This window comes from Podarcis vaucheri, assembly GCF_965113315.1.
Source record: "Podarcis vaucheri genome assembly, chromosome: Z".
Taxonomy (NCBI): domain Eukaryota; kingdom Metazoa; phylum Chordata; class Lepidosauria; order Squamata; family Lacertidae; genus Podarcis; species Podarcis vaucheri.
In genome coordinates this window covers 50,129,618-50,152,063 of record NC_138758.1, presented here as the reverse complement: position 1 = coordinate 50,152,063, position 22,446 = coordinate 50,129,618, and the positions used below count along the sequence as shown (strand labels likewise).

Sequence of the window (22,446 nt, the reverse complement as noted above, 5' to 3'; positions counted from 1 at the left end):
ATGCAGCTTTGTCACGCTGGCCACGTGACCCGGAAGTGTCTCCGGACAGCGCTGGCCCCCGGCCTCTTGAGTGAGATGGGCGCACAAACCCCAGAGTCTGTCAAGACTGGCCCGTTCGGGCAGGGGTACCTTTACCTTTACCTTTAAAGTAGCACAGCTCTTCTGCCAATAGGGGAGAAAAGTAGGCATACATTGCTGGTTTGAAAATTCAGTCAGCCCATTCCATCCCCAATGCCAAATAAGCTATATTGGAAGGGTCAGAAATCATTTGTTTTTTTTAAAAAATCCATTTATCAGATGATCATTAGCCCAAGTCTTCTCTGGTTTAGATTACACTGAAGTTCATCCTAAAGTGCCCCTCTTGGTTGGACATAATCAGCAATCATGCAATAGTTCATTCCTCAACCTCCCAGTCTGTGGAACTGCCATCCTGATTTGGAAGTCGTTGTCTCCCTTTGAGATTCTCCCTTTGCTTCAATCAGCACCAGATATTCTACACATCCAGATCTTCAACATACCTGAAGGACATAATATGTTTTCTTCTGATGCCATCTGAATCTTGCCCATTACCAGAACCCTGATGCGATCCTAACGAAGAATAAGTTCTGAATAGCAGTTGCTGGAAACCACAGGAGGGGAGAAATGTTTCTATTGTGCTTTTCCTCTGCTCCCTGGTTTCCCATAATGGGCATCGGCATGGCTAGTGTGAAAACAGGGTGCTGAACTCAATGGACCACTGACCTGGGACAACAGAATCTTCTTTGGCTCACCTCTCTTTGAAGATGGATTGCCAGGCTGAAGATTATTAAACTATTTTTAAAGCAGAGTGTACACAACTCCACCTATAGCCTGGGTCACACCCCCACCCATCCTTCAGCTTCTTATTTCTGGAATACGAAAGTATTGAGCTCAATAAACTGAGCTTCTGAATGGAGTTTGCAGGTTTATATAATCACAAAACCACAGAACTGACCCAGAGGATTTATTTAGTCTCAAACTTGGGTCCCCAGCTGCTGTTGGACTACAACTCCCATCACCCCTAGCTAGCAGGACTAGTGGTCAGGGATTATAGGACCCAAGGTTAAGAAACATTGATTTAATCCATGGGTAGGCAAACTAAGGCCCAGGGGCTGGATCCTGCCCAATCACCATCTCAATCTAGCTTGGGAGGCCCAGCCAGATGGGCGGGGTATAAATAATAAATTATTATTATTATTATTATTGCAGACAGTCCAGGAATCAGCGTGTAATTTTACATGAGTAGAATGTGTGCTTTTATTTAAAATGCATCTCTGGGTTATTTGTGGGGCATAGGAATTCGTTCATCACCCCCTCAAAAAATATAGTCCAGCCCCCACAAGGTCTGAGGGACAGTGAACCGGCCCTCTGCTGAAAAAGTTTGCTGACCCCTGATTTAGTTCAACCCCCTGTAATGCCAGCAAGTTGTGACCCAGGGAAACACTTAACTGCTAGTCTGCCATGCATGCATGCAGCTGGCACTTGCCACACAATGTACACTCTGCAGAGGCTCAGAGACGCTCTCTACTATGACTTCATATGACTCAGGACTAAGGCTGACAATATAAGCAGGTTATTAGCCTGGGTCCAGCTAAGCCTACGAAGATAATGCATGCAAATTGTCTGCAATTCTCTGAAGAGTATTACTATCCTTGCCACCGTCCACAAGCTGATTTTAGGCAAGTTGTTGCCTATGAGCCTCAAGTGAGCACCTGTGAAGGCAGCAACACACACATGAATTTTGTGTTGTTTGCTTCAAGGAACGCTGGGAGGAGGAGGAGGGCTGTGGAGCAGCCTGTGCAATAATAATCTGCAAACAGTAAAAGAGCTTCCTTGCCAAGCTGGCCAGGTCAGTTAAATTTTGCATGCCAAGTAAATACTGTAATCATACACAGCAGCCTACCAAAGAAAAGGCAGTCGCCGAACCTGACAGTAACCACATACACAAACAAACACACAGTTTGCTTTTTACATACAAAAGAATCCCCATGTAGATAACACTTGTGCCTGTTTGACAGAGAGCTTCCACATTTTTATAGGCAGACGTTCCTGTACCAGGTTGGCAAAGCCTGCTGTAAAACATTGCCTATAAAGTAAGACCTCATAGAAAAGTAGAATTGGGAGGGATCTCCAAGGGTCAGCTAGTCCAACACCCTGTAATGCAGGAATCAGTGCAGAAACTATCTAAATAATAATAATAATAATAATAATAATAATAATAATAATAATAATAATAATTTATTTATTCCCCAGCCACTCTGGGCGGCTTCCAACAAAATACTAAAACACAGTAATGCCTCAAACATTAAAAGCTTCCCTAAACAGGGCTGCCTTCAGATGTCTTCTAAAAGTCTGGAAGTTGTTCGCATGGACATCTGGTGGGAGGGCATTCTACAGGGCGGGTGCTACCACCAAGAAGGCCCTCTGCCTGGTTCCCTGTAGCTTTGCTTCTTGCAATGAGGGAACCTCCAGAAGGCCCTCGGAGCTGAACCACAGTGTCCAGGCAGAACGATAGGGGTGGAGGCGCTCCTTCAGTTATACAGTCATACCTCGGGTTAAATATGCTTCGGGTTGAGCATTTTCGGGTTGCACTACGCAGCACTTACTTCCGGGTTTCACCGCTCGCACATGCGCAGACGCTAAAAATGACGTGCGCGCATGCGCAGAAGCGGCGAATCACAACCCGCGCACACGCACAGACGCGGGTTGCATTCGCTTCAGGATGCAAATGGGGCTCCGGAACAGATCCTGTTCACATCCAGAGGTACCACTGTACTGGACCGAAGCCATTTAGGGCTTTAAAGGTCAGCACCAACACTTTGAATTGTGCTCGGAAACGTACTATATATCTCCATACAGATAGGTCATAACATTTCCCTCATTTTAACATTTGCAAAACATGAGAACTTCTCTCCCTCTTCCTCCCCAACAAGCTACAAGGAGAGTTCCTTAGGACTGAGCATGAATGGGACATTATGGAATTTTTTGGAGGGGGGACTAGCAAGCATACAGGGGGGCAATGCTAGCCTTCCCTCAGCCATGCATGGACCCCGAAGGCCTAAGATAAGCATAATTCCTTCTGCCAAATAGGTATAACAAGCACAGTCCCCCTTTACGGGGTCACTCTGAAGATTCCAGCATCAAACCAGCAAGGTTTTGAAGGTCTTACCCGGAGCATCACAAGACACTGAACTGACTTGTAAAATTCTAATAAAAGCTGTGTCGCTTTTATCCAAGTCTGTGATGCTTGCAATTGGGGGGTTTTTTTGAGGGGGAGGGGAGCAGCTGGCTGGCTCTCGCTTTTCCTCCTTTTTTAAAAAAAGAAATTCACATCCTCTGATTTTCTGGCTGCTTGCTTTGTACACCGAGCCAAGAAACAGGAGGAATAACAGAAACATGTCAACAAATTGACACCTCAGAAGGCAGGAAGCGCCTCCTCCACTTTCCCACCACAAACTTTCAAAGCAAAGACTAGAAGCCAGAGTGGTTATCTCAGCAGCTGCTGGAAATCTGGTTAGTTCTCTTATCATCTAGTTCAGTTTCTCACCAGCCTGGAATAATTAAGAAGAAGCGAAAGTGGAAAAAAAAGGGTAAGGAACGGAACATCCACCTTCTTTCCATAGCAGCAGCCAAGGAGAGCGAGAGACAGAGACATGGCAAGATGACCGCATTTTGTTTCAATGCTCAGCGCCTAGGGACATTTCCCAGCTCATGAGTGATGCTAACAAAATGGTCTGCTTTTTAATATAATATTAAGAACCAAGGGAGGTTGCCTCATAAACAAGTCAGCCCCTGATCCATTGAGCTTAGCAGGGTCAACACTGATCAGTAGCAGCGCTCGCAGCTTTCCCAGCCCTACCAGGTGTGGGGAGTCGCTAGGGTGGTGTGGGAATTGAGCTTGTGACCTTCAGCAAACAGAGCAGGTGCTCAGACATTAAGTTTTGGTCAGCTCCTTACAAAATTGAGCACCATTCTAGTCCTTGTGTCCCTAAATACAAAGTGGTTTAATGTCCGAAGCCTTAAACCATTCCACCTAACTCAGTATTGGCTGCCCAGACTGGCAGTGGCTCTCCTGACCCCGGGACCTGGACGGGAGATGTGGGAAGCTGAACCCGGGACCTTCGGCATGCAAAGCATGCGCTCTAGCACGGAGCCACAGCCCTCCCCCCAGCTACACCCCCCTTTTGGGGGGGAGGGTCTGCAGTGCTTTGTTGCATTATCAAGGCCAGTGTGAAGCATTACGTAGAGAGCACAGAGGCTAGGCCAGGAAGTTCTGGGTTCAAATCTTCATCGAGCATTCGGGGCAACTTTCTCAAGGTAGTCTCAGCCTAGCCATTTCACGGCACCGTTGTTTTGTTTGTTACACAAATGCAGGGATTTGCACCTTTGGCAGCTGTGTTGAATTTTTCAACTTTCAAACTACAAAAAGGAGAGATGCGGAAAAGTTGCAACATGACGGGAATTCAAAAGATATTTTGGTTAAATTAATATAATTTAGTTTTGCTTGGTAAGTAAATTGTGTCTAAAACTGCAAATAAATCATTAGAAATGATTGCCAAGTGCTTGCAGTTATAACAACAACAACAACTTATTATCAATTATCATTACCATTTAACGTTTTATACGTTGTGTGTTGTTTCTCCATTTGATCTTTTTACATGGTTTTGCATGTATTGTGGTATTTTAAGCATTGTGAATTGTTATTTTTATTGATTATAGTTTAGTAATTATTTATTGTTGTGAAGAGTGAATTTCTGTTTAATTATTATTTGCTGATATTAAATTGTATTGTGTACTATTATATTCTAATGGATTATTGAATATTACTTTTTTTGATACATTGTTTATTTTAAAGTTATGTTATTATGGCTTTTGAATCAGATTGTTATAAGGTGTGTGATATTTGTTATTTCTTCAGCTTGTAAACTGCCTTGTGTATAGTAATATAGAAAGGCAGTATACTAATTAAAAGTGAAATGAAGTGAAATTTTCAGGTGGTAAAATAAAAATTATTTGGTTTTCTGAAAGCAGTTTATGTGTTTCCTCATCAGACGTAGACTTGCCAAGTTACCGTAAATGTTGTCCAATCACAAAAATAATAGCAGATTTGAATTCCCCACACCCAAAAATGTATTGTTAAGACTAATCACTTAAGAAATTAGCAAAAATTGCATTTCATTCCTCTAAAACGATATACCCTATCAGGGCAGCATGCGTGCTTCTCGAACCCCACTTTTATCCACCCATCTACCCTGTGATGTTGGCCCATTAAGCATCATAGCTAAGTGGGGATTTGAACCCTTGCCAATCCCAGTTTGGCAATTTACAAAGAAAGTCACCGAGGGAGGATGGCCAACAGCGGCGTAGCGTGAGTTGTCAGCACCCGGGGCAACGCAAGTAATTTGCGCCCCCTAACCCGGGGCAACGCAAGTAATTTGCGCCCCCTAACTCGGGGCAACGCAAGTAATTTGTGCCCCCCTAACCCCTAACCTGTGAGTTGCCGCTGGCGCTGCCGCCCAAACGACGCCGCTTGCCCGGAGGAGGAGGGGGGCAGAGAGGCGAGGAAAATGCAACATGGCCCAGCAGCTGCAGCAGCACCGGCGGAGGCGGGGCTGTGAGGAGGGGCTGCCTGGCGCGTCCTCCGCGGCGAGCGCTGAGAGCCGCTGCCTGCCGGGCGCCTTCAGCCCGGACGCGCGCACAGCTCGGCGGTTCCGCGAGACATGCGGCTCTGCTACAGCCTGCGCCCGAGGCTCTTCGGCGACTCCGGAGGCAGCGAGCGCACCCCCCCAGATGTTGCGCCCGGTGCGGCCTGCCCCCCTTGCACCCCCCCACGCTACGCCACTGATGGCCAAAGAATAACCAGCAGCAGCTTCAAACACAGGGAAGTTGTTTCCTTTTTCCAAAACTGCATTCCAGCCTCAGCTCCCAAACAGCCTGCATAGAACTCCTTGCACTGGATGCAAGTAAAATAAGCAGTGGGGTGTAATGGCTAGAACAGCCTTCCTCAGCCTGCATGCTGGCTGGGGGTCTGTGGGAGTCACAAGCTGAATTCACATGGTAGTTTCCTCCATTTTCCAGATGTTTCCCTGTTAATTTCCAAAGTTAGATTTGAAGCTTACACGTGACGTGAAACCCACTTTCTGAACGCCACTGGAATACGGTGCAAGTTTATCACTCTGTGTGATTTGCTTCCGGAAAAATATCCATTTGCAAACAATACAGAAATCTATTTGGTTGTTTATTGCACTTATATCCCACCTTTTCTTCCAAGGAGCTCAAGATAGTGAACATAGTTCTCTGTCTCCCCATCTTTAAACCCTCACAACAACTCTGAGGTAGGCAGTGTTTAAAACTCCCATTGTTCGAGGAATGTTCTGCGACAGGGAATTTCATAAATGCGAGCAGTTTCTGAGCTCTGGGTGGAATACTGCGCCTAAGATTTCAGATTAAAATTGCCACTGTTACTCAGAAGTAAATCCCAACCAAGTTCAATGGGGCTTCCTCACAAGTAAAATGTGCATGGATTGGGGGCCTGAAAACTTTCTTTTCTTTTTAACCCAACATGTTTTGTTTAGGTTTTAGTTGCCTTGTTTGATGTACTTTTAATATATAATGTGCTTTTAATTTGAAATATACAAGCCAGTTAGTTTTTGACGGTTTAAGTCAGTGATGGCCAAACTTGGCCCTCCAGCTGTTTTGGGACTACAGTTCCCATCATCTCTGACCACTGGTCCTGTTAGCTAGGGATGATGGGAGTTGTAGTCCCAAAACAGCTGGAGAGCTAAGTTTGGCCATCACTGGTTTAAGTAGTGCATGTTAAAGTGTTGTCTACCTCAGACTCTCACAGTGATGCTTAAAATCAAAACAAATTTTGGAGTGGGATCATTGCAGGACACTTAAGTCCTAGGTTTGCAAACTGGACACTCAAGGTGGTGTCTCTGCCATCAGTTGCATAGGCCTTTAATATGTGTTAATTGCTGAGCCCAAAATATCTATTTATATGAGGGAAAGGAGTTTTTAGGGAGAATCCAGGGCTTGTCTGCAGAGTGGAAAGAAAGATGATTTTTTTTTCCTGCCTCCCCACTTCCAGCCATTCTCTGAAGAATGGAGAAGAGACACTCTTTAGAATATTTGGGGGGGGGGCGGTTGGGAGGGGAAGCATGACTTTGTTTTTTGCATTCTTCAGGTGAGGACTAGACCATGTGAAAAATGAACATAAGATTCTAGCTGCAGTTCATTCATTTTCAGCTTAGTATTCTTGTTATTAAAAAACGACGCCTAGACATTCCGTTGCTGTGCACAACAACCTAGGTTTAAGGTGCCATTCAGCTCCTAGCTTTCATATATCAGTGTCTAAGACTGAGAGGGGGGTCAGTCTGGAAGGCAGTGCCTGGGCCAAGGTCACCCAGTGAGCTCCAGGGCTGAGTGGGGTCTTCAACCTCCTAGTCCTAGTCCAGCCCTTTAACCATTGCACCACCACTGGAACTAAACTTGCACGTTATTTGGCAGGCATTCCAAAAAGATGCTTCTATGTCCTAGAGAAAGCTAAGCTATAGTGCAAGAATTGAGAGGTAGAGAGATGGAGGGGAAATGAAATAAGAGGATATGAACACAGCCATAGTCTGAAACATCTGGAGGGAACAACGTTGGAGAAGTCTGGTGTTAAATGTTGAGCTATGCAAATATGCTATTACTGCTCAGACAAGGAGCTAACAGTGGGCTGGGGCTGATTTGAGGGGGTGGGCTACCTCACTGGATTGTTGTGAGGATATAAAAGGGACCCCATGAGCCCATCCAGTGCTGGATTTACGTATAAGCTAATCAAGCTATAGCTTAGGGCCCCACTCTCTTGCCCCCCCCCATTTCACTATTAATATACCTCTTCTTAATTGTATTTCAGTTCAACAATTACTTTGATAAAATACATATTTTGTTACGTGCAAACGGCTTGAGATACCTATTAGGTCCATCAATTACCATATAGCATATATTCAACACCAAAAACAGGGACCATTCGTTGTTGACAAAGGACAGCTGAACATATAAAGGGCCCCATTACCTTCAGGGGCTCAGGGCCTCATCAAACCTAAACCCGGCCCTGCCCCACGTCACAAACAACCACTCCAGGAACTACGTTTACTCAGGAGTAGGCGACCACCCCGCTGCATCCCACGGAGCGGGAGTGTTCCCTCAGGAGGAAGCGCGTGCAACATCTGCCCCCGCTGCCAAGCGCGCCATCCAGCGCTGTACCGGTTGTTGCTCCCGAGCAAGCCCGCACCTGATTCTAGCATGCCAACGCCCACTTACTCTGGAGCAAGGTCCCCCCCCCCGCCCGCGTGCAAGAGATCTTGCTGCCAGGACGACTTGCCGCCGGGCAGAGCCAGCGCCGCCGCCTTCCCTGGGCCTGATTCCCGATGGAAGGAAGCGCACGATCGCCGCTGAGCCATCTCCCCATTACAAGCTCTGAATCGCGCTTGCAACCAGAACCCCCGAGGGGCTTGCTGATGAACAAACGAGGCGGGCGTTCATTTGATCCGGCCGTGTCGCAGCGCCCCTACCTTGGCAGCCGTCTCCGCCACTTGCGGGTCTCCTCGGAGAAGGAGGTGCCACGCTGAAAGCTCCACAGAGCAGCGTCTGGCGCTGGCCACCATCGCTCCCCAGCCTGCCTCGGCTCGGGGAGTGGAGTGGAGCGGGCGCTGCTCCTCTTCCTTCTGTTCCAGGCCCCAATCCTCCCGGGGGTTCGACCTAGCAGCAGCAGCAAAGGCGGACTTAGCCCGGGCACAATCCAGCCTCCTTCCCTCGGCTGGCTCGTTCCGCGGGAAGGGAGGAGACAAAGGCGAGCCCGACCCGGCCCGGCCCGTCCCCTCGCTTGCGCTGCCGGCCCGCCCTCCTCCTCGCTTCCCTTCCTTTGGGAATCGGGAAATAGGAGGAGAGAACAGATCGTGCATGTACTCAAAACTACGGTGCGGCTTCCCCTCGCGCCGAACTGATTGCACACCGAATAGACTCTTTTTCTGCTTTCCCAGCGGTTTGAGCAACAGCAAAGTCTGGATGGAGAGGGTTTTTGGAGATGCTTAGAGACGCCCTTCTCTTGGCTTTGACCTGGTTTCCGGTGGTCTACAGGGCCAAGTTCAAACAGATTTTGTTATCCAGAGGCCACTGTGCAAAGTCGCATCTAAACCGGCTGCCACATCTGCCAAAGCCCAGCCTAGGGTGCAGGATACCTTATTAGCAAGATAGTATGTTCTCTCCATGAAGGGATGTCACTACTGGGGAGGAGGCAAAAAGCCTGACCCAAGCAGAGAGGCTGTGGCTTTCTCAGGTCCTTAAGGGCAGATTTCAGACAGATTATACAGCATCCCCTCTTAAACTAGCCTTCTTCCCCAGCACAGACAGATTGGCAGGTCTGTGGCTCCCTAGAGGCTTCCACGCTTTGCCTTAGAATCGCCAGGCTGCAAGGCAAGCTCTGTCTAAATCTGATGGTCTGAGGTTGGTGGCCAATAGCCTGCACTGTATTGTCCATTAGCCTTGTTATAAAATACAGTATTTGGGGACTCAATTGACAGATTAGAGAACTGGGCCAAAACAAACAAGATGAACTTTAACAGGGAGAAATGTAAAGTATTGCACTTGGGCAAAAAAAATGAGAGGCACATATACAAAATGGGTGACACCTGGCTTGAGAGCAATACATGTGAAAAGGATCTAGGAGTCTTGGTTGACCACAATCTTGACATGAGCCAACAGGGTGACGCGGCAGCTAAAAAAGCCAATGCAATTCTGGGCTGCATCAATAGGAGTATAGCATCTAGATCAAGGGAAGTAATAGTGCCACTGTATTCTGCTCTGGTCAGACCTCACCTGGAGTACTGTGTCCAGTTCTGGGCACCACAGTTCAAGAAGGACACTGACAAACTGGAACGTGTCCAGAGGAGGGCAACCAAAATGGTCAAAGGCCTGGAAACGATGCCTTATGAGGAACGGCTAAGGGAGCTGGGCATGTTTAGCCTGGAGAAGAGGAGGTTAAGGGGTGATATGATAACCATGTTCAAATATATAAAAGGATGTCACATAGAGGAGGGAGAAAGGTTGTTTCCAGAGAAGCGGACACGGAGCAATGGATCCAAACTACAAGAAAGAAGATTCCACCTAAACATTAGGAAGAACTTCCTGACAGTAAGAGCTGTTCGACAGTGGAATTTGCTGCCAAGGAGTGTGGTGGAGTCTCCTACTTTGGAGGTCTTTAAGCAGAGGCTTGACAACCATATGTCAGGAGTGCTCTGATGGTGTTTCCTGCTTGGCAGGGGGTTGGACTCGATGGCCCTTGTGGTCTCTTCCAACTCTATGATTCTAGGATTCTATGAATTATTGCCAGAGCAAATCAGGGAGGGGGAGGCAATGCTTACAGGTGCTTAAAATAATCATAGAGCTGTGGAGTTGGGAGGGACCATGGGGATCATCTAGTCCAACCTCCTTTTGCCCAACGTGGAGCTCGAACCCATGACCCCAAGATTAAGAGTCTCATGCTCTACCGACTTTCCAGTCCTCTTTTAAAGCTGTCCAAGTATGTGGCCATCACTGCCTCTTGTGGTAGTGAGTTCCATAGTTTAACTACGTGCTGCATGCTGAAGGACTTTATCTGTCCTTAATCTTCCAACATTTTTTCACGCTGCACAAAGAAGTCCTTCAGAACAAAAACATGTTCTGAAACAAACAGAATTGGCATATGTGTGTGTGTGTGTTTGACTTGAAGGGCAGTCCAGCAACAAAAGCCTTTTTCCACCCTGAATAATTGGGTGCACTCTTCCCACCTTGGATCAAATCTATGCTTCCGGATGTCATAAGAAAGCTGCAGAGATAGCGCAGGATAGTGCACACCCCGGAAATGATCTCTTTCAGCTTCTGCCTTCTGGAAGAAGGTCCAGGGTTATAAAGACTAGGACTAGCTGCCTGAGAAACAGTTTCTCTCAAAATGTGATTTTGGTTTTAAACGCAGTGTAAGGAGTCTCTATGGGAGTATACTGTACAGTGGTACCTCGGGTTACATACACTTCAGGTTACATATGCTTCAGGTTACAGACTCCGCTAACCCAGAAATAGTGCTTCAAGTTAAGAACTTTGCTTCAGGATGAGAACAGAAATCATGCTCTGGCAGCACAGCAGCAGCAGGAGGCCCCATTAGCTAAAGTGGTGCTTCAGATTAAGAACACTTTCAGGTTAAGAACAGACCTCTGGAACGAATTAAGTACTTAACCCGAGGTACCACTGTATTTTAAAATGGGGTATCAGAGTTTTTAGGGGGCTAACCAGCCTGGGATAGCTGGGATAACAGGCTTGTTGGGTTTTGAATGTTTTATGTAGATTTTTCAATTTCGTTGTTCTGTATGGGACAAGGACAATAAAGATTATCGTATCATATCAAACACTTTAGAAGAAGAAGAAAAGAACGCAGCAACACTTGGGTCTCAGCATCCTTTACCATCTCTGGAGTGAAACAGCAAAGCCCACCCCCTTCCCCACAAGTCTGCTTTCAAAAGCAAGCAGATAACATGCCTGAGACAATGACAGATTTTCATTCTGCCTGCCAACAGACCCCACCTCCCCTCCCCGCAGCAGTCAGGACTGAGTTTGTTCAAATTCTGCCTTCCTTGTGTTTATCGAGACTGCTGGAAGAGAGCAGACACCAATATGCAATTAATTGGCAACTGGTGAGAGCAGATTGCCGGAAGGAAAACCGAGGGGGCGAGGCATCGTGGCATCTGTGAAGTGGCTGAGAGTGGCAGATATAGAACACAGCAGCCTCGGTGGTGGGGTTTCAACACAAACACACCCCACCCCATTTTTCTAAAAAAAAAGGATTTTGTTTGCGGAGGTGGACTCCCTCACCAACAGACAGAAATTGACAGAGATATACTAGCTGTTAGAAAACACAGGAGGGGAGATTGCTTCTACACTCAGGTTCTGCTTCTGGGTTTCCCACTGACACACCTGGCTGGCCACACTGAGAAGAGGGTGCTGGACTTGATTGACCATTGGCCTGATCCAGCCTCAGGGCTCTTCCTGTGTTCTTACATTCTTCAATGTGCACCGTTTTGGAAGCACCCTCTGGCAAGACTGTTATTACCTCTCCACCCCACCCTTCACCCCCAGACAGCACCTGCTGAATGCAGTGGAGAAGATTATCTTTGGAAAGTACTCTTGGAAACGAAGAGTTTACAGAGAATAGTTACCGCTGGTGCCAGGGAGTGTTCCTGTGGGAGGCAGCTCCTGGCACCTGCTGTGCTGCACACCTTGCTTCAACAAAAACAACTGAGGTGGGGGAGATGAGCTTTTGGGAAGCAAGCCCAGCTTAAAACCTTGAGATAAGGTGCTCAGGCAGCAAGCGGTGAGTTGGTGTTTGGTGGCGCTGTGTGAGGCACGAACCTGCGTGAAATGATAATGGGAGGCTGCTAAGAGCCCTGCTGAACCTTCCCCGGAGGGAGGGTATAGCAGTTGCTTCTCTGTACGATATACCTCACATTTGGTGCGATTTTCCCAAAACCAGCAGTGGGGAATCTCTATCTGGCTGGCCCTTGAGAAATCTTTCCAGGCTGCACACCTCCCTGGCTCTGCTGCATGCCCTCTTTCAGCCTCATCACAAAATTTGGAGACAGGTGGATGGAGATCGTCCACCTGGGAAGGGAGAAGGAGAAGGAAAACTCTGGTCCAGCGGCGTAGCGTGAGTTCTCAGCACCCGGGGCAACGCAAGTAATTTGCGCCCCCTAACCCGGGGCAAGGCAAGTAATTTGCGCCCCCCCCCAACCCGCGAGTTGCCGCTGGCGCTGCCGCCCAAACGACGCCGCTTGCCCGGAGGAGGAGGGGGGCAGAGAGGCAAGGAAAATGCAACTGCCCAGCAGCAGCAGCAGCGGCGGAGGCGGGGCTGTGAGGAGGGGCTGCCTGGCGCGTCCTCCGCGGCGAGCGCTGAGAGCCGCTGCCTGCCGGGCGCCTTCAGCCCGGACGCGCGCACAGCTCGGCGGTTCCGCGAGACATGCGGCTCCGCTACAGCCTGCGCCCGAGGCTCTTTGGCGACTCCGGAGGCAGCGAGCGCGCCCCCCCAGATGTTGCGGCCGGCACCCCTGGCACCCCCCACGCTACGCCACTGCTCTGGTCCTCAACCTCTGCTGCTTTGCAGGACATCTTTGGGAGAAGAAAAGGCTAAGGAGAAGGGAAGCCTTTAATGTTGGATGCATTATGGTATTTTAATATTTTGTTGGAAGCCGCCCAGAGTGGCTGGGGAAGCCCAGCCAGATAGGTGGGGTATAAATAATAAATGATGATGATGATGATGATGAAATCTGGAGCAGAGTCCCCAAGATGGCGCCTTGTATGCCGCCTTCCGGCAGGTGCCAAGCTGGTGCCAAACATCCTGCTCTGCTTTCCTTTGCACCACATCAGTGTGGCCAAAAGGAGGGTCTTGTTGTCTGCGCAGCCCAGGACCTCCAGACATGCTGCCCAGACTTGTGCCCCTGGTAGGTCACTTGGTTGCTGCTAACACAGCAGTTTGGCTTCACTCCCAGAGACACACTCCATCGCTTCTCAAGACAGTTGGATGCCAACAAGATAAAAAAGGCTGGCATTCAGCTGTGTCCTTAACCAAATTCCTCCCCTCGCACTCCTGATGTCCTGCATATAGCAAAACAGAAAAACTGAAAGGTTAGGTAATAGGTTGGTGGGTGGAAGAGGAGAGGAGAGGAGGATCCATTCCATGAGCTTTCCCCACAAACAGACCACACCCTGCCAGGCCATCCCAAGTCCCAAAAATAATTCCCCAGGAAGACAGAAGGCAGTCGAGGAAGGCTGCCTCACACAGGCCTTTTGCAACTGTCTAGAATTATTTCTTTCAGACCCACCAAATCATGTCAATGAGGCATCTTCCTCCTTGCTGCAGTCAAAAGGGATGCAGACGAGAGAGCACATGTTGTTTTATTTTAAAAATTAAGGGAACAGTCAAAGGCTGCCTGTACATTGCAGCTGGATGACCTTTTTAAATAAAACAAACCAAATCAACACTACCCTGATGTATTATCATCCTCATCTGTTAATAATTGGACATTTTCAGAGTGGATGGAGATTAGTCACCACCCAAGCCCTGATTATAGGTTGCATCTTGTGCCTGGTCTGGAGAGAGCCTCTCAGTTTCAGAGCAAAGGACAAATTTTTCACTGGTTGAGGGGTCGGGGTCTCCGTTCTCCCCATCCCACCCCTCCCCACTTCATAAACAAAGCCTTTAAATCAAAGGGATGTGGCCTCCATTCATTTTGCAGCTTCAGGAGCTCCCTGGATCTCACTGTGGATAGGCAAAAGATGAATAAAAAGGTGGGCGGGGATGGAGACAGCTGTTTGGATGAATCAGCCACATCCAAGAATTCACAGATTTTTTTGTATTGTGTGAGAAAAGCCAGAAAACAAAACCTTACAACCACTTGATGATGTGCTCACAATCAGATGCACGCACACCCATACCCACACAAACCCTGGGTATATCTTCTAACTAAAACAAGAGGTGCAGGCAAACACAAAAGTGGTTCCATTCATTCATTCATTCATTTATAAAAATATTCATATAATGCTATGCTGTAAATATCCAAACAAAAAACCATGCAATTAAAATCATATATATATATATATATATATATGTGTGTGTGTGTGTGTGTGTGTGTGTGTATATATATATGTATGTATATATGCAGGTTTTGGTGTCTTCGGGTGTCTTCCCGTGTAAGAGTCGGGGTGTCTGTGCGACGTTTCGACGAGGTCTCACTCGTCATCTTCAGGCTGGTGCTTTCGGCTTCTTGTTACTGGAACAGAGCAGAATCTGGTGTTTGAGTTCCTATAAATACTGTTGAGGGGTGTGGTGTATAGCCTCCAACGTTCTGGGCAGAGAGGAAGTTCCTAGATTAGTGTGCCTTTTCTTCTTTTGTTCCTTAATTACTTGAGGGATATCTTGAGTGATTTCATGAGTGATATTCTGAATACCACTGGGTGGGTCATTAAGTGTAGATTAGTTGCTAAAGCTTTCGTGTCTTGACCTCTTGAGCTTGTGAAGAGTTTTTCTGAGAAGATGGCTGTGCTGCATTTAGTTGTGCTCTGGCTTGGCTTCGTGTATAGGGGCGAGCTGTGGTTTTGTGCTTTGTGCCAGCCAGATCTGTGTAGGGATTGCAGGGGGGTGCAGCATCCGGAGGTGCCACTATAGTTTGGCTACTGGATGGAGTCTGTAATATGTATATATATATGTATGTATATATATATACATATGTATACATACATGCCACTATAGTTTGGCTACTGGATGGAGTCTGTAATATGTATATATATATGTATGTATGCAGGTTTTGGTGTCTTCGGGTGTCTTCCCGTGTAAGAGTCGGGGTGTCTGTGCGACGTTTCGACGAGGTCTCACTCGTCATCTTCAGGCTGGTGCTTTCGGCTTCTTGTTACTGGAAGGCTCTGTTCCAGTAACAAGAAGCCGAAAGCACCAGCCTGAAGATGACGAGTGAGACCTCGTCGAAACGTCGCACAGACACCCCGACTCTTACACGGGAAGACACCCGAAGACACCAAAACCTGCATTCCTGTACCCGTGAAAATCTACGAAAGCAAATATGTATGTATATATATATACATATGTATGTATATATGTATACATATGTATACATATATACATACATATATATATGTATGTATATATATATCTACACACACACACAACAGACGTAAGTTACAGCCAATTATAACCATTTCCAAAAGGTGTTTAAATGTTGGCATCAAAGTTGCCAACTGCTGAATGTCTAGTGGTCCAGGACACTCGGGGCCTTCTGGCGGTTCCTTCCCTGCGAGATGTGAGGTTGCAGGAAACCAGGCAGAGGGCCTTCTCAGTGGTGGCGCCTGCCCTGTGGAACGCCCTCCCATCAGATGTCAAGGAAATAAACAGCTATCTGACTTTTAGAAGACATCTGAAGGCAGCCCTGTTTAGGGAAGTTTTTAATGTTTGATGTTTTATCGTTTTTAATATTCTGTTGGGAGCCGCCCAGAGTGACTGGGGAAACCCGGCCAGATGGGTGGGGTATAAATAAATTGTTGTTGTTGTTGTTGTGATGGTGGTGGTGGTGGTGACAGAGTGTTCCACAGGACTGGGCTGATAGACACCAAAGGCTTGGTTTCTTCTTGTTGTCAAATTAGCCTCACCAACCGAGGTAACGACCAGCGATGCTCCTGCTGATGATCTGAGTGATCAAGCTGGGATATAAGGGCCTTAGGTACCCTGGACCCAAGTTGTCCAGGGCTTTGTGAATTAATACAAGGGCCTTGACCCTGACCCAGTAGCAGATGGGCAGCCAGTGCAGATGCCTCGACAAGGGGGCCACACATGGTCGGCCAGGTGACCCCACCAGCAATCTGGCCACCACACACTGCAGTCACTGGAGCCTCAGAACCAGACCCAAGGGTAGCCCCACACTGAGCACATTGCAACAGTGCAGATGTTACCAAATGCCTGCCCAGAAGCAGACATAGCTGGTTAAAGGCACTCCTAGCTACAAAGGACACAGCTTATGTAGGATGTAAAGGTAAAGGTAAAGGTACCCCTGCCCGAACGGGCCAGTCTTGACAGACTCTGGGGTTTGTGCGCCCATCTCACTCAGGAGGCCGGGGGCCAGCGCTGTCCGCAGACACTTCCGGGTCACGTGGCCAGCGTGACAAAGCTGCATCTGGCGAGCCAGCGCAGCACACGGAATGCCGTTTACCTTCCCGCTGGTAAGCGGTACCTATTTATCTACTTGCACCCGGGGGTGCTTTCGAACTGCTAGGTTGGCAGGCGCTGGGACCGAGCAGCGGGAGCGCACCCCGCCGCGGGGATTCGAACCGCCGACCTTTCGATCCGCAAGCCCTAGGCGCTGAGGCTTTTACCCACAGCGCCACCCGCGTCCCTTATGTAATTTCGCGTCCTGTAGGATGTAATTTCCTTTAATTCCAGAGGAATGAGTCACTCGTTCAGGGGTAGGGAAGACTCTTTGTACACGCTCAAAGGCACTACTCTCTGCACAGTCCCTTCCCAATTCCCAAAGTTGAGGAACACAGAAAGCTGTTTTATCCCATCTAGATTGGGGTGACCAGTGCAGTGCCTTCCAGGTGTTAGGTGGACTACAGTTCCCATCAGCCCCCCTTAGCATGGCCAGTGGTTAGGGATGATGGTTGCTGTAGTCCAGCAGCATATGGAGGACAACATATTGGCTACCCTTGGTCTAGTGCAGGGGTCTGCAACCTTTAAGACAAAAGGAGCCACTTAGACCCGTTTCCGAAGAAAAAACAACAACTGGGAGCCGCAAAACCATTGCGACATTTAAAGCATGCGCGCCGCTGCCCTCCGATCTGACAGCGGGTGGGAAGGTGACGCCGGGACGGTGCGTGACTAGCGCACACACCGCCCCATGCGACGTCACAGCCAGTACAGCGCCCGCCACAGTGGGGAGTCTCGGGGCGCACAATGCGGCTCCTCCCCTCGCTAGTATCCGCCCCGGAGCCGCGGCAAAGGTGTAAAAGAGCCACGTGCGGCTCCGGAGCCGCGGGTTGCAGACCCCTGGTCTAGTGCATTGCAGGGGTTTGGGGGGCGTGTCGAATGATCTTAAAACTAGTGGAGGGGGGTTGTCCAAGGACACTGGTTTTTGTTTTTGTTTTGAGGAAGTGGTGCAGCTTTAAAAGGACTGGCCCTCTGTAGGTGCTGCCCGCCCCCATCTGCTCAGCTGCTGTACCTTCCTAAGTACATAAATATGGAAGGCTGTCATCATGCAGCCCCCATTGGAGAATCTGTAGTACCACATCTCAGTCCTGGATTTGTGCTTGTTTATTTGTTTCACAAGATTTAAACCCCCCCCCCCCGAAAGAGGTTGCATGAACTCAGGGAATGGGGCGGAAGAGAGAAGGCAGGTTTTTAAAGAGTGATTTGAATTAAGCAGGGGTGGAAGGACATAGAGGAGCTGCAAGGACATGATGGGAGCTTGAAGGACATGTGAGGCATGGGGTTGGGGGTTGGGTAAGCTGTAAAGGAGGAGGGAAGGGGTTGTTGGGGGGTAGGTGGGCAGGCAAAGGGTGGCATCACAAGCAAGGGTAGCAGCCCCAAGTCTGTAAATAAGTAGTTACACCCCACAAGAAGGAGGTTTTCGGAGATTGGAAGAGGCTGCTTGAAACCTCCAACTGCCTTTGGGAAGTAGGGATTGTGCAACGAATTGTCTACCCAATATAGCTGAAAGCAGAAGGGGCTGTGGAAAGCTACAGGCAGCAGTGTGCTGCCCCCCCCCCCCGGTTGGCCTTGAGCTCTGTGCGCTTTCCATCACACTGCGGGTAGTACTAGCAGTGTGTGCTCTGAATAATTCAGGTGCTGATCTGCAGGGACCAGTGTAAAAGGCATGAGCAAAAGCCATCCACCGGAGCTAAAGCTCGCTGCAAAAGCCTGCTTCCCTGCCAAACGTTGCTGGCCGGAGAAAGCAGCCTGCAAACACCGCCCCAGATATAAGAACATAGGGAGAGCCTGCTGGGTCAGGCCAAAGGCTACATCTCATCCAGCATCTTCTCCTCATGGTGGCCAACCAGGTGCCCCAGTGCAAAAGCCACAAGCAGGACCCAGGAGCAAATCTCCCCTCCTGTGGCTTCCAGCGTTCACGTACTGCTCTCTCTGACTGTGGAGACAAGAGCATAGCCACTCTGGCTAGGAGCCATAGACAGCCCTCTTCTCCACGAATCTATCCAGTCCTATTTTAAAGGCGTTCAAGTTGGTGGGCGTGACTGCCTCATGTGGAAGGGAGTTCCAGAGTTTAACTGCATGGTGTAGGACTTTATCTGTCCTGAATCTTCCAACATTTGTTTAATTTAATGCCCACGAGTGTTATGAGAGAGGGAGAAAAACATTTCTATATCCACTTTCTCCACCCCACACATAATTTTATGAATTTCTATCATGTTGCCTCTTAATTGTCTTTTCTCTAAACACACACACACACACACATATTCAAACATGCATGGCTTCATAGAGCAGGGGTGACAACAGGTTGAATGAAATTTATTATTGATTGATTGCACTTATCTTTCTGCCAAGGCATCCAAAACAGTTTTCATGTGTATACCATGCAAAGGTATTTTTATAGATTTGAGGGGGGCGGGTCAGTCTGCATGGTATCCGCAGGTCCCTTCCAAATCTGTGATCCTGTTTATGTGGGGTAGAATCTATATGAGGAAACCAGCCAAACCAGTTCCTTTGTTAAGGGAGTGGTCTTGGATTGCCAGTTAAGTACCGTCTTGTACATGTCCAAAGAGGTCACCATCAAGATAAGTGGGTGGGATTTTTCCCACCTCAACGGGGCTGGATGGCACCTCACCTTAGGAGGGAGAACAGTGAGGGGTGTTTTGGCTGATGTTGGAAGGTGGGGAGACAGAGGCATGTCTTGCCTCTGGAGTGTCTGGAGGCGGTTGGAGGATGGATGGCGGCTAACAGATTGAGGTTGAATCCTGACAAGACAGAAGTACTGTTTTTGGGGGACAGGAGGCGGGCAGGTGTGGAGGATTCCCTGGTCGTGAATGGGGTAACTGTGCCCCTGAAGGACCAGGTGCGCAGCCTGGGAGTCATTTTGGACTCACAGCTGTCCATGGAGGCACAGGTCAAATCTGTGTCCAGGGCAGCTGTTTACCAGCTCCATCTGGTACGTAGGCTGAGACCCTATTTGCCTGCGGACTGTCTCGCCAGAGTGGTGCATGCTCTGGTTATCTCCCGCTTGGACTACTGCAATGCACTCTACGTGGGGCTACCTTTGAAGGTGACTCGGAAACTACAACTAATCCAGAATGCGGCAGCTAGACTGGTGACTGGGGGCGGCCGCCGAGACCATATAACACCGGTCTTGAAAGACCTGCATTGGCTCCCAGTACGTTTCCGAGCACAATTCAAAGTGTTAGTGCTGACCTTTAAAGCCCTAAACGGCCTCGGTCCAGTATACCTGAAGGAGCGTCTCCACCCCCATCATTCTGCCCAGACGCTGAGGTCCAGCGCCGAGGGCCTTCTGGCGGTTCCCTCATTGCGAGAAGCAAAGCTACAGGGAACCAGGCAGAGGGCCTTCTCGGTAGTGGCGCCCGCCCTGTGGAACGCCCTCCCATCAGATGTCAAAGTGATAAACAACTACCTGACATTTAGAAGACATCTTAAGGCAGCCCTGTTCAGGGAAGTTTTTAACGTTTGATATTTTATTGTATTTTTGTTTTCTGTGGAAGCCGCCCGGAGTGGCTGGGGAGGCCCAGCCAGATGGGCGGGGTATAAATAATAAATTATTATTATTATTATTATTATTATTATTATTATTATTATTACTCTGTGCTGAACCTCAAAGCTGTGACTTGGGGCTCCGCTGAAAACCTAAAGGAGAAGCAAGGTCTGCTGGGGTGCTGGTGCTGTGAACACCCTCCCCTCAGCCTAAGCTCAGGTTGTATAGATGTGTAAATAAAACTATATATCCTAAAGATCCCTCAGTATCCATTGATCTTCATACTAAGGAAACCAAAACCTGGTAAACAGTCTTCATGCCAAGGGAACTAAGGCCTGGATCCTCTCACTACTTGGAGACTGAGGTTAAACATGAGATAGTATTTTCACAAACCCCACTCAATGCAATCCTAACCCCGTCCACTCAGTGAAGTGCAGTAAGTTCCATTGAATTCGGTGTGGCCAGGTAACTGGGCTTAGGGTTGCAGCCTATGCATGAACCAGGAAGGCACCAGTTTAAATTGTGTCTCACTGTGTGTTTGCCCTATGGGGCTTTGACAGAAGACACTCTGCACATGTTCAGAGGTCCGGGCTTCCACTTGACAAAATCTAGAGCTCTTTCCATAACAGGCTCTAGAGGCAATACCCTAAACAGAGCTTGCTCAAAATTTGCCAGCTGCCCAAAGAACAGGCTGTCCTGGGCTCATGCCCTTGAAGGAGGAATCCAGATTTGTGCAAATTGCTAAATCAGTTCAGCTTCAACTTCAAGAAGGGAGCAGGCCTAAATTTCCATGCAAGGGTGGAAATTACAAGGCCTGGCTGTGGTCAGTGTGATGTGGGATATTCGCCCCTTCCACTCAGGCTAAATCCAGCACCCAGAAGGAGGAAGGTTTGCCAAGGGACATCTACAAACGTGCAATTTTCTCAGAGCAGAGCAGAAATTCTAGGGCAATTCTGGACAGAAGCAGTTGTGGCAGCCTGCTGTCCCTGGTTGCAGGGGCCCTTACTAGGTTCCTCCTCAGCAATTTGCCCTTCTGTGCAACTTTTCTTACAGGAGGGCACTGGTGAAATCTAAGCCACCCTCCACCTTCTCTTAGCCAGAGACATATCTGTGCCATAGGTCTGTGACCCAATGAAGCTGAATGTTCAGAGATACAGGACGGGTAAAAGAAAGTCCTTATTCATACAAAATAAGAAAAATTCCTTCCAGTAGCACCTTAAAGGTAAAGGGACCCCTGACCATTAAGTCCAGTCATGACCGACTCTGGGGTTGCGGCGCTCATCTCGCTTTATTGGCCAAGGGAGCTGGAGTACAGCTTCTGGGTCATGTGGCCTTCTGGGTCATGTGACTAAACCACTTCTGGTGAACCAGAACAGCGCACGGAAATGCTGTTTACCTTCCCGCCGGAGCGGTACCTATTGATCTACTTGCACTTGGACGTGCTTTCGAACTGCTAGGTTGGCAGGAGCAGGGACCGAGCAACGGGAGCTCACCCCTTTGCGGGGATTCGAACCGCCGACCTTCTGATTGGCAAGTCCTAGGCTCTGTGGTTTAACCCACAGCACCACCTGCGTCTCCTTAGAGTAGCACCTTAGAGACCAACTCAGTTAGTTCTTGGTATGAGCTTTCGTGTACATGCACGCTTCTTCAGGTACACTAAAACAGAAGTCACCAGATCCTTATATATAGTGAGGGTGGGGAGGGGTATTACTCAGAAGGGTGGTGGGAATTGGCGAATCATTGGATTCTTATCTCATTATACATGATAATTTTTTTAGCCATCTCAGCCCTTGCTTGTCCCTGTAAGACCAATTGCAGTCATTAACAGTTGTCAACAGGTTTACCACACCTATCAGCCAATCACCCATTCCCACCACCCTTCTGAGTAATACCACAGAGCCAGTGTGGTGTACTGCTTAAGAGCAGTGGACTCGTAATCTGGTGAACCGGGTTCGCTTCCCTGCTCCTCCACATGCAGCTGCTGGGTGACCTTGGGCCAGTCACACTTCTCTGAAGTCTCTCAGCCCCACTCGTCTCACAGAGTGTTTGTTGTGGGGAGGAAGGAAAAGGAGAATGTTAGCCGCTTTGAGACTCCTGAAGGGGAGTGAAAGGCGGGATATCAAATCCAAACTCTAAGGTGCTACTG

At 48.5% G+C, this 22,446-nt stretch overlaps 1 protein-coding gene across 9 annotated transcripts in view; it reads right to left on the bottom strand.

Moving 5' to 3' along the window:
* Nucleotides 1–22,446, bottom strand: part of DAB2IP (DAB2 interacting protein) — a 320,886-nt gene that overhangs the window by 105,836 nt on the left and 192,604 nt on the right. The window contains exon 1 of one of the 9 annotated variants that reach the window (XM_082208819.1): nt 8,577–8,847. The exons of the other annotated variants lie outside the window; for them this stretch is intronic. The gene's annotated coding sequence lies outside the window, so the exon portion shown is untranslated. Of the gene's footprint in view, nt 1–8,576; nt 8,848–22,446 lie in introns of those variants that run through there. 9 annotated transcript variants of the gene reach the window in all.